Genomic DNA, 12,480 nt, shown 5'->3' on the forward strand with positions numbered 1-12,480 from the left:
GCTAACGGAGACAAACAACAACATTAGATTAGACGCTGAACTTACCAAAATGCTCCTCCGTGTTTTTTTGGTTAATTAAGGATTAATGGCCAAGATTAAAAGAAAATAGATGGTTAAGATGGGTTCCTTGGTTCTTTGATCCATATTGGTTCTCTATTGAACTTTTCCATATATATATATATATATATATATATATATATATATATATATATATATATATATATATATATATATATATATATATATATATATTGTTTTAGACTATATTTGGGGCACCACATCTAACTTATAACATAATTTGTTTTTGACAAAACTTCAAAAATGGTCCATGTGGTTTCCAAAAATATCAAGTTTAATCCCTAAGTTCAAAAAATCTCACAGATGGTTCCTGTGGTTCCAAAACTTTTAACATTTGGTCCTTCCGGCTCACTCCGTTAGCATTTCACCGTTAACTCATTTTTTAATAAAATATTGCAGGGGTAATTTCGTCATTTCAGTTGTAACCTTCTCTCTTTAAAAGAAATTGCATGTCCGATTTTTGGGCAAACCCTTTACCTTTATCAGTCGTCATCTCTTCTCCCTTCCACTGTTGCTCGACCGTTGCACCCTTCACGACATCCAATCGCTTCTGATTCAAAGATGGTGACTTGCAGATGTGGGAATGAAGCAATGAAGATCACTTCATGGACGAATCGTAACCCTGGAAGACAATTTTGGAACTGTACAAGATGTGGGTTCCTTTGATGGTCTGATCCTCCTATGTGTGCTAGGGCATTGGTGGTGATTCCAGGTTTGATAAGATCAATGAACCGATTGGAAGAGAGGGTTGCCATTGCAAGTGCAGAATTGTGGAACTACCAGCTGATGTTGTTTTGTTCATGGGTGTTTTTTTGGTATTATTTTAATCTCTAAGTATCTTGTGAACGTTTGGATGGTAATGGAGTTTTGGTTTTTGGTTTGTAACCATTGTAGGTTTTTTTATTTTATTTTAATCGAATAGAGGTTTTTTTGCTTTCAGTTTATGTAGGGGGTTTTGGAATTGGTGTTGTTGTATTTGGTTTATGTATCAGATTAATGTGTAATGGAGTGGTAATGGTAATGGTAATGGAATGTAGTTTGTTATAGTTGATTGTTCCATTTCTTGAATGTTTTTTAAACGCAATTGTTAAGTGTATTGTAAATGCATCTTTAAGATGTTTTCATTTGCAATTGAAATGTACAATGTTATTAATTGATCTGTGAAGGGTAGTACACAAAACAGATTAATTCATTACCAAAAAGTGCATACACACCATTACATGCAAAGTTTTAAAGTTCTTAACACAACCATCATGCAAAGTTTTCAAAAGACCTACAACACAAGCATTACATGCAAAGTTTTCAAGTTCTTAATGTTGGGTTTTGAGCATTCTAACACTTCCTAAGTGTACATGCAACCCTATTAAACCTTGGATCTATGTTTGTCTAAGATACATGCAAAATATTATTTTCCAAGGTTTATAACCTATCTAACATGGCATGGGGTACTTTTAACCATAAAAGAACTAGATGAATTACATACCTTTTGTTGATTGTTGATTCCTTGGAGTTTGAGAGCCAAGCACCAATAATGTGAATGCCTCAAATGGAAATCACAAATAACCACAAACTTGGAAAAATGTATGAGAGAGTATACTAACTCTTGATTTTGGCCACCACACTTACACACACATTAAGGTGTTTTTCATGCAACATAAGCTTGTTTATATAGTGTACATGGTTAGGGTGAAACCCTAATAACCCATGTCTTTTCCTCTTCCAAGGATCCATGGGTAAAAGCTCCATGGATCATCCATGGACTTCCATATAAGCTTAGCCCATTCCCAAATGAGTGTTAGCCCACACCATATAAATATAATAGCCCATGATTTAATTAGTCTTCCTTTTAATCACTAAATTAATTCATAATTAATTCAAGATTAAAACTAATTAAGTAACATGACTTTATATTAATATATTATAACTTATAATATATTAATAAATCGTAAGTATACAACTCTCATAAAATTATCCATAACTAGTTTGGGTGAAGTGCAACCCAAATGGACCATGTCGGGTCGGGTCAAGTATATACCAAATTAGTTATGGACTTAGACACCTTATCCAACAGACTCCCACTTGGATAAGTCTAATAACTGTATTTGCCTATATTACTTCAGGAACCAACCGGCAATCGTAGCTCTCGAAAACTCTTGTGAACTATGAAGCGCCATTTTAGATAAGTGATCATATAATCCTCTGCTCTCATGATATCAGCCGGACAAATACATGGAACAATGTCTTACTTATTGTCTAGCAGTTGTTTCTCGATTTCCGATTTGTTTGACAAAGAACTTAACTGAACACATCAATTTAGTTCTGACCGGGCCCGGTACATGGGTCAACACAAAATCATCGAGGGGCCCAGATATCGCTTCTATTTCTAGAAGGAACAGATAAACTTCGACTCATATGCTTGTTCTACTACTTATTGAATTGCACACAAAGGCACGTTTTATAACATCAAGTTACTGATGCGTTTACGTGCAATCAATGCACAACCAACTCATAGGTAACAACTCATATCTCTAGGTTTGAAGACTTATATGATATTACCGTCTCACGATCACTCGAGATAAATTCCATGAAGTGATACAAGTGAGCGTGGGTTTATTCCAATACTCATAACTTATGAGTACTCATGAATGTTATAGCAACCATTGCTATGGCTAAACACCTTTAGTCATCTACAATCCCAATTCATGACAGTCTTGATTCATACCTACTTCCGACATATGACCGACTGTGGAGAGTTTGAATAAATTAATTATTCTGGAAGTCAAAACATGCAAAACTGAAACAATAGTAAATAATTGACAATGATAGCAACACTTTACTCATAAATAAATCACAAATTTTATTCATCATCAAACGTCGATTACATTTTACAAGTTTCAGAAAAGGCTATCTAATCTGTAAAACTAATATCGTCCCTCAGCCCGATGCGCCTCGCATGCTGCAATGCTTCACCCTCGTCAGTCCCTTCGTAAGGGGATCCGCAAGGTTCTCATCTGACGATACCCTCTTTGCCACGATGAGTCCCTCTTCTATCTTGTGTCTTATGAAGTGATATTTTCTGTCAATGTGTCGGGATCTGCCATGATCTCTTGGTTCCTTGGCTAAGGCAACCGCACTATTGCTGTCACAGAAAATCTCCATATGCTCCCTAATAGCTGATTCAACTCCAAGGTCTCCGATGAAGTTCCTCAGCCATATCGCCTCCTTTGCCGCTTCACTCGCTGCTATGTACTCTGATTCACAAGTCGAATCAGCTACAGTCTCCTGTTTGGAACTCTTCCAAGTGATTGCCCCTCCATTTAAGGTAAAGACCCAGCCCGACTGAGAGCGGAAGTTATCCCTATCAGTCTGAAAGCTAGCATCACTATACCCTACTACTCTCAAGTCATCACTCCCACCAAGGGTAAGGATCCAATCCTTAGTCCTCCGCAGGTACTTGAGAATATTCTTTACCGCAGTCCAATGAGCCTTGCCGGGGTTCCCCTGATATCTGCTGACCATGCTCAAAGTGAAGGCCACATCAGGACGGGTACAAGTCATAGCATACATGATCGAACCAACAGCGGAAGCATAAGGTAATCGACTCATCTCAGCTATCTCATATTCGGTACTCGGGCTCTGAGCCTTGATCAGTTTGGCATTGCTTTGGATCGGTAATTCTCCTTTCTTGGAATTCTGCATGTTGAACCTTTTCAACACCTTATCCAAGTAGATACTCTGACTAAGTCCAATTAGTCTTTTACTCCTTTCTCTTAATATCCTTATCCCTAGGATATAGGCAGCTTCTCCAAGGTCCTTCATAGCAAAGCACTTCCCAAGCCAGGACTTAACCTCCTGCAAGGTTGGGATGTCATTTCCTATGAGTAGTATGTCATCCACATACAGTACCAAAAAGCTAACTATACTCCCACTAGCTCTGACATACACGCAAGACTCATCTTCACTTCTTGAGAAACCAAACTCTTTGACCTTCTCATCGAAACAAAGATTCCAACTTCGAGATGCTTGTTTCAATCCATAAATGGATTTCTCAAGCTTGCACACTCTATTGGGGTACTCTGCACTGACAAAACCCTCTGGCTGATTCATGTAAACATCCTCAGCCAACTTTCCGTTAAGGAAAGCGGTTTTGACATCCATTTGCCATATTTCATAATCATGAAATGCAGCAATGGCTAGCATAATCCTAATAGACTTAATCTTTGCTACTGGTGAAAAGGTTTCATCATAATCAATACCCTGAGTTTGAGTAAAACCCTTCGCGACCAGTCGAGCCTTATAAGTGTGCACCTTCCCATCCATGTCGATCTTCTTCTTGAAGATCCATTTGCACCCGACTGTCTTACGGCCTGGTACATTGTCAATCAAGTTCCAAACTTGATTGTCATACATGGACTGTATCTCGCTGTCCATAGCCTCCTTCCATTTAGCAGACTCTGGGCTGCCATGGCTTCCTTAACACTGTTAGGTTCATCCAGATTTACCAGTGTATTGTCACTGATAAATGTATCACCTTCCGTAGTAATATGAAATTCATAATAAAACTCAGGTGTGTTCCTAACCCTTGTGGAACGCCTCGGAAGTATAGATTCGTCAGCTGGATCAACATGAATTTCCTCCTCAAGTTGATTGCTAGTGTCTGAGGTTCCTTCACCAATTGAGTCTTGAATTTCTTCAAGGTCAATTTGCCTCCCACTGTCTCCTTGGTTTATAAATTCTCTCTCTCGAAAGACCCCTCTCCTTGCCACAAAGACCACATTCTCACTGGGTCTGTAGAAGAGGTAACCAAAGGATTTTTGTGGGTAGCCGATGAAAATACACCTTTCACTTCGAGGTTCGAGCTTGTCATGGGTCTCGCGCCTCACGAAAGCCTCACAACCCCAAATCTTGATATGGTCCAAATTGGGAACTTTCCCAGTCCACATTTCATGAGGTGTTTTGGCAACCTTCTTTGTAGGGACTAGATTAAGGATGTGGGCGGCAGTCTCTAAGGCATACCCCCAAAAAGAGATTGGTAGCGAAGCTCGACTCATCATAGAGCGAACCATGTCCAACAAAGTTCGATTACGCCTCTCAGCTACACCATTAAGCTGTGGTGTCCTGGGAGGTGTCAATTGTGAGACAATCCCACACTCCTTAAGATAGTCGAGGAACTCAGTACTAAGATACTCACCACCTCGATCGGATCGAAGCATCTTAATGTTCCTGCCCAATTGATTTTCTACTTCCTGTTTAAACTCTTTAAACCTTTCAAAAGTTTCTGACTTATGTTTGATTAAGTAGACATAACCATATCTACTAAAATCATCAATAAAAGTCACATAATAGCGATTAGCATCCCTTGTGGTGGTTTTGAATGGTCCACATACATCAGTATGTATAAGGTCCAACAAACCCTCACCCCTTGCACAAGTACCAGTGAAGGGTGATTTTGTCATTTTTCCAAGTAGAAAAGACTCACAACTATCATCCGACTTGAGGTCGAACGACTCCAAGACTCCATCCTTTTGGAGCTGGCCTATGCGTTTCTTGCTTACATGTCCAAGACGACAATGCCACAAAGATGCTTTATCCAAGCTAGTAGAAGAATCAATACATAATGCATTATTTCCTAAATTATCTACAACCGATATAGCTTCATACACATCATCACAAGGTAATGCTTTAAAATAAAGAACATTATTAAAGAAAGCAATAATACTACCAACTTCATTATCAAAAGAAAAGGTAAAACCTTGTTTGTACAAAGCATGATAGGAAATAATATTCCTCGCCATTTCAGACGAGTACACACATTTATTCAAATCTAACTTTAACCCACTATCTAGCAACAAAGTATAAACTCCAATCTTGGCAACAGGTGCAACCTTCTTGTTCCCCATGATTAAGTTTATCTTTCCGTGCTCCACATCCTCACTTCTTCTTAGGCCCTGCAAGTCACAACAGATGTGAATACCACAACCTGTATCAAGAACCCAAGAATTAGAATATGGTGAGTTATTAAACAATATAGTGTAAATACCTACATGGGATGGTTTCACTTTCCCATCCTTGACATCCTGCAAGTACTTTGGGCAGTTTCGCTTCCAGTGCCCCTTATTTTGACAGTAGAAGCATTCAACATCCTTAGGGATGGCAGAAGGAGTGATAGAACCACCTTTGGTTCCATATGAGGAGCCTTCAAGGGACTTTCCCTTGGTACCCTTCGAAGGGTGCTTCCTCTTCTTCCCTTTGCCTTGCCCGATAGCCAAAACAGGGGTAGTAGTAGGAGTAGGAGTAGCAACCGACTTACTCTTAAGACCACTTTCGGCAGTCTTCAGAAGTCCTTGAAGCTTACTGGGTGTGACTTCATCCTTGTTCATGTGGTATGTCATACGAAATTGATCATAACACGAGGGCAATGAGTGCAAAATGATATCAATTGCCAACTCCTCAGGGAAGTTCACGTTCAGGTTCATTAGACGGTCCACATACCTTTGCATTTTCTGCATGTGGCTCATGATTGGTTCGTTAACCTTCATACTGGTAGTGATCATGGAGGAGATTATTTCATACCGCTCTTGACGAGCACTCTGATGGTACCTTTCCATCAGATCCTGATGCATCTCAAAAGGGTAATAGTCCTCATAGGACTTTTGGAGTTCAGCTGTCATGGTGGCCATCATGATGCATGCCACCTTGGTGGCATCTCTTTCATGTGCCTGATACTCAGCGACCTCCTCAGGAGTAGCAGTGGACTCATCAAGCTCCTTTAGCTCCTTATCGAGGACATATTCCTTGTCCTCGTAACGAGTGACCATCCTGATGTTCCGGATCCAATCCATGAAGTTGGAACCATCAAAGATGACCCTCCCACAAACGTTCATGAGGGAAAAGGAGCCAGTAGGGTTAGAGCCCGAAGCATTGTTGTTGGAAGACATATAAAAAGAAGAAAAACAAGTTTAGATTAGATATATCAAATCCTTAATAATACACCCAAATGTAATATTAAGGCTAGGATCCAACACAATATATTATAACTTAGAAGAGGGATGCCGTAATCTAAGCTATAACATATTTGAAGATAGGTGAATGACGATTCACTAATTTCCACCATGAAAACGAAATGAATTATTAGGTTTAATTGGTTTTGAAATTCCTAGATTCTTTTGAGATTCATTGAACTTTTCAATGGCATGTTTCAATCTTGATTGTGCCCTTCAAGTTTTGTGACTGGGATGCCGAGGATCACAAAACAAGGTGTGAATAACCATGCAAATTCACTTGGTACCCTTAATATTATCACCTAATCAATGTGCCGGTTAACCACACACGCTCCACCGATCTATGATAAACATTAAGTCACCCTTCGTGATCCTTACTAGTCCAAGTTAGTGTGCCGGTTAACCACGCACGCTCCACCAACGACTTGGTAAGGTACAAAGTGTGAATTTCATGGGTTAGCACCATATTCACATTTTCCTAAAGTAACTAAGATTGAGAATTTATAAAAGGTTTAGTTACTTTATAATATTCATCATACTTTTAATGAGAATTTATAAGTCCTTGTCCTACCCGTTCGGCTAACGACCCTCCACCAGTCAAGCAAGCGGTGGGTGAGAGTGGACACCCATTAAGTTGCCATTTTATAGGCAACAACCTTATACCCACCTTATAGACTGGCTTCGTGAATGAGGCGTACTAGCGGTAAGACGACTTTGATCTTATACATATATATAATAATTAACCATTAATGTTATAAATAGTATAAGGGTTGAATTTTAACTTTTAAAACTCTAAGGGTTTGGAATTAAAGTATATTAAAGTGTGTGTAACTTTACAAATTCCAAAACTTGAGGACAAGTTTTGAAACTATTCAAAACCTTTCATTTCATAACTTATGAATTAAAGGTTCATAAAAATGAAGACTCTTCATTTCCATGTAACTTATGTGTTTTAAGTGTGTGTTTAAAAGAAGTGTCCTTTGGATATCCATAACTTGAGGACAAATTATGGACTCCATTAAAACACATAAATGATCAAGAATTAATCCTAAACAATTCAGCAAATAATTCCTATCATCTTCTAAATTCATAAGAATATGAACATGATTATCAAAGTTTCAAAAATTATATGAACACATACAAAGCATGAAATTTTGATATATGCTATTGTAAATGGATTAGAACAACCATTACACCAACCAAAAACAAGTTTTAAAACACCAAAACAGTTTAGGGTAATGTTTCTAGTCCATTTCCAGCAGCAAAAGTCGAAAATCTGCATTCTGAGGCTCCTACTCGCCGAGTGCACGAACCTACTCGCCGAGTAGGATGAGTTTACTCATGAACTCGGCGAGTCCCCCCATGGACTCGGCGAGTTCATCAGTCAGACAGCAAAAAATTCGACTTTTTTTACTATTTTGGATCAAGTATCAAACAAACAAGCCTAGGCTCTGATACCACTGTTGGGTTTTGAGCATTCTAACACTTCCTAAGTGTACATGCAACCCTATTAAACCTTGGATCTATGTTTGTCTAAGATACATGCAAAATATTATTTTCCAAGGTTTATAACCTATCTAGCATGGCATGGGGTACTTTTAACCATAAAAGAACTAGATGAATTACATACCTTTTGTTGATTGTTGATTCCTTGGAGTTTGAGAGCCAAGCACCAATAATGTGAATGCCTCAAATGGAAATCACAAATCACCACAAACTTGGAAAAATGTATGAGAGAGTATACTAACTCTTGATTTTGGCCACCACACTTACACACACATTAAGGTGTTTTTCATGCAACATAAGCTTGTTTATATAGTGTACATGGTTAGGGTGAAACCCTAATAACCCATGTCTTTTCCTCTTCCAAGGATCCATGGGTAAAAGCTCCATGGATCATCCATGGACTTCCATATAAGCTTAGCCCATTCCCAAATGAGTGTTAGCTCACACCATATAAATATAATAGCCCATGATTTAATTAGTCTTCCTTTTAATCACTAAATTAATTCATAATTAATTCAAGATTAAAACTAATTAAGTAACATGACTTTATATTAATATATTATAACTTATAATATATTAATAAATCGTAAGTATACAACTCTCATAAAATTATCCATAACTAGTTTGGGTGAAGTGCAACCCAAATGGACCATGCCGGGTCGGGTCAAGTATATACCAAATAAGTTATGGACTTAGATACCTTATCCAACACTTAACACATCTTCAAACAAGTACACATGACTTAAACAAGTACACATGACTTAAGTTTCAAAAGACCTACAACACAAGCATCCTAATAACTACTAAAAATAGTTTTCAGCCCCCTCCAACTTCACCACTGCCTCCCTGCCCTTTACATGTTCTAGAATTGTGCCCTTTGTTATGACACTTTGAACAAGTGACTGCCAAATATTTCCTGCTTAATCTACCGGCTTGGCTGTTTGGCTCATCAACACCCCTCCTTCTCTTCTTCTTAGGCCTCCTAACCTACACATATTGATATACTATAGTTAAAATTGAATTCATTCCATGTTCACATGTATACTATATATTTGGTCTACTTGAAATACAAACCTGTGTTTTATGTTTTGGTGGAAGTAAAGTGAATGGGCAGTCACTTTTAGGCCACATTGAACGTCCATTCAATGGATCAATTTTGTTGAAATACATAGCTTTCCATGTTGATTACCTATAGCAAGGATGGACCCATTCATCAACATGTGGGGCATTTTCACCATTTTCAATTTTGTCCCATATAGCACAAACAACATGTCTACATGGGAAACCTGTAATCTCCCAAAACCTACAACTGCAACTTTGGTCATTCAAGTTTACCACATACTGGTCTTGCAATGTGCTTGCCACTTGGTCTTGCCATGTGCTTGCCACTTGGTACTTAGCTGCATCAGTCTTAATCTTTTCAAACACTATAGTTGCAGTAGGGGTTAGAAGTCATTCACACTTATCTATTTCCTTTTGCACCACACATAACCTCTTCATGAGATACTCTCTAATATACTCTAAGCAAGTGATAATAGGTTTATCCCTACCTTCATCTAGCTTAGAATTGAATACCTCACAAAGGTTATTCAACAAACAATCAGTATGTTCCCTTCCTGAATAATAGATATTAAGAGAAGACAATTACACATATAGTAAACACACAACAGGGAAGATTAACATTTATCAATAAATTTCTAGAAACTTACCACTAAAGTGAGATTTAGCCCAAGTGTTTGTTGGGATCTTACACACCCAAGCATGAGCCTCTTCATTGATCTTCTTCAACTCATCTATTGCTCTGTTAAAATGATTGACTGTTGTTGCTCTACCACACTCCCAAAGCTGGTCACTTAAGTCTTTTCCTTTCCACTGTTTCTTCATGTTTTCCTGGATATGCCTCAAACAGAACCTGTGTTCTGCACTAGGGAATACCTTCTCCATTGCTGGTATTATTCCCTAAACAAAAGTCAATGTATGCAACATCAGTTAACCAAATGTATTTAGAAATGGTACTAAAGTTAGGTTATACACACCTTTTGTCTATCTGAAATGAATGTAAAGTTTGAATTTGGTCCCAAATCCAGATCTTCTCCTAACAGTTCCAAGAACCAGGTCCAACTACTTGTTGATTCTGTCTCTACCACTGCATATGCTACAGGGTATATGCCATTGTTTGAGTCCAACCTTACAATAGTTAACACTTGCCCAGGGTAAGGGCCCTTCATGAAAGTACCATCCAGACCTAGAAAATCTCTTAACCCAAATTTGAATCCTAACTTCAATGCACCCAGACAGACATATATTCTTCTAAAAGTTCTTGTGGTAATAGACAGGGAGGTTTCTGGATACACATCAATCCGAACTGTTGTACCAGGATTAGTGTTGAGTAGCTCCAACACATAATCCCTCAAAAATTCATACTGTACTTGGTAGTCCCCACTAATGATACGTTCAACCATTGACTTTGCCCTAGCAACCTTTTGCAATGACATTTCTACCTCTAGTTTCTTGCACAACTCTTCGTGTAAAGCTTTCACTGGAATTTTAGGGTTACTCTGAATTTGTTGAACAATTAAGTTTGCTACGTATCTGGAAGTGCAAGCTTTAACCGCCCTTGTTTGCAAACATTTATGCTCATCCTGTACTGTTTTCACCAGCCAATCCTGATTTTCATTAGCCCTCGATATTTGGACTGCCCATGGACATGTACCTTTTTTGGCAATTACATCTTTACCCTTGCACTTTTCCTTACTTCAAGTTGAGGGCCCACCACCATCAACTACTTTAGATGGCTTACTTACAACACCTTTACATTTCACCCTAATCCGAATTTTGTCATTTTTGGCTAGGTATAAAGACCTCCTTGTTGCTATAGCGTGTGAGTTCATGTAGTTTTTAACATCACGCTTGGTTTTGAAGACCTGCCCAATCTGAAATGGTTTTACATGAACCTCTCCATGTGAGCATGTACTTGACTTACTCAACTCTTTTAGCAGTCTCTTCCTATCAGCTTCATGAAATCCCGCAAATTGATAATCATCATTGGCAATAACTTCCAACTCATCATCAACCATGTCATTCCCTTCATCTTTTAAATGATTGTTCAAGATTCCATGTTCATCTACATTAACAACATAATGGAATTCACTCATGTCTACATCTACATCAAATTGTATGTTAGAATCATCCACATTGTATTCACTGTCATCAGAATCATCTCCACTATCCTCAGAACCATGGCCACTCTCAGAGTAGAAAGCCTCTCCACTATCATCACTCACCATACCCTCTAGATAATCCACTTTTGGTTGTTGTTCAAATGAAGTTTGAACATTAAACTCAGCATCATAATCAGCATAAAGTGAGTAATCCTCTATAAATGGTTCATAGTCATCAACTGTTGCAGTATTAGCTCCATCATCACCTTGGCAGCTTGGTTCCTGTTGTTGGGTTTTGAGCATTCTAACACTCCTATGGTGTACATGCAACCCTATAAACCTTGGATCTATGTTTTCTCTATTATACATGCAAATATTAACTATTCCAAGGTTTCATCCTAGCTAGCATATTATGAAGCACCTATACTACAAAGTTCTAGTTAGATGACATACCTTTTGATGTAGCTTGATGTCGTCAAGCTTTAAGAGCTTAGCCCCAATAGTGTGGAAGCCTCAAATGGAATCACAAATCACCAAAACACCTTGGAAGAACTTGAGAGAATATGTATGCACACTAAAATCGGCCCACTCTTCTTTTCACACACTTGTGCCAATTTTGTGAGCCAAGGACCCCTTTATATATTATAGAGGATTAGGGTTACATCCATGTAAACCCTAATACCCATGACCTTTCATTTACATAGGATCCATGGGTTAAAAGCTCCATGGACCAT

The sequence above is a fragment of the Lactuca virosa genome, chromosome 2 (assembly GCF_052849685.1).
Source record: "Lactuca virosa cultivar CGN04683 chromosome 2, Lactuca_virosa_CGN04683_v6, whole genome shotgun sequence".
Classification (NCBI taxonomy): Eukaryota; Viridiplantae; Streptophyta; class Magnoliopsida; order Asterales; family Asteraceae; genus Lactuca; species Lactuca virosa.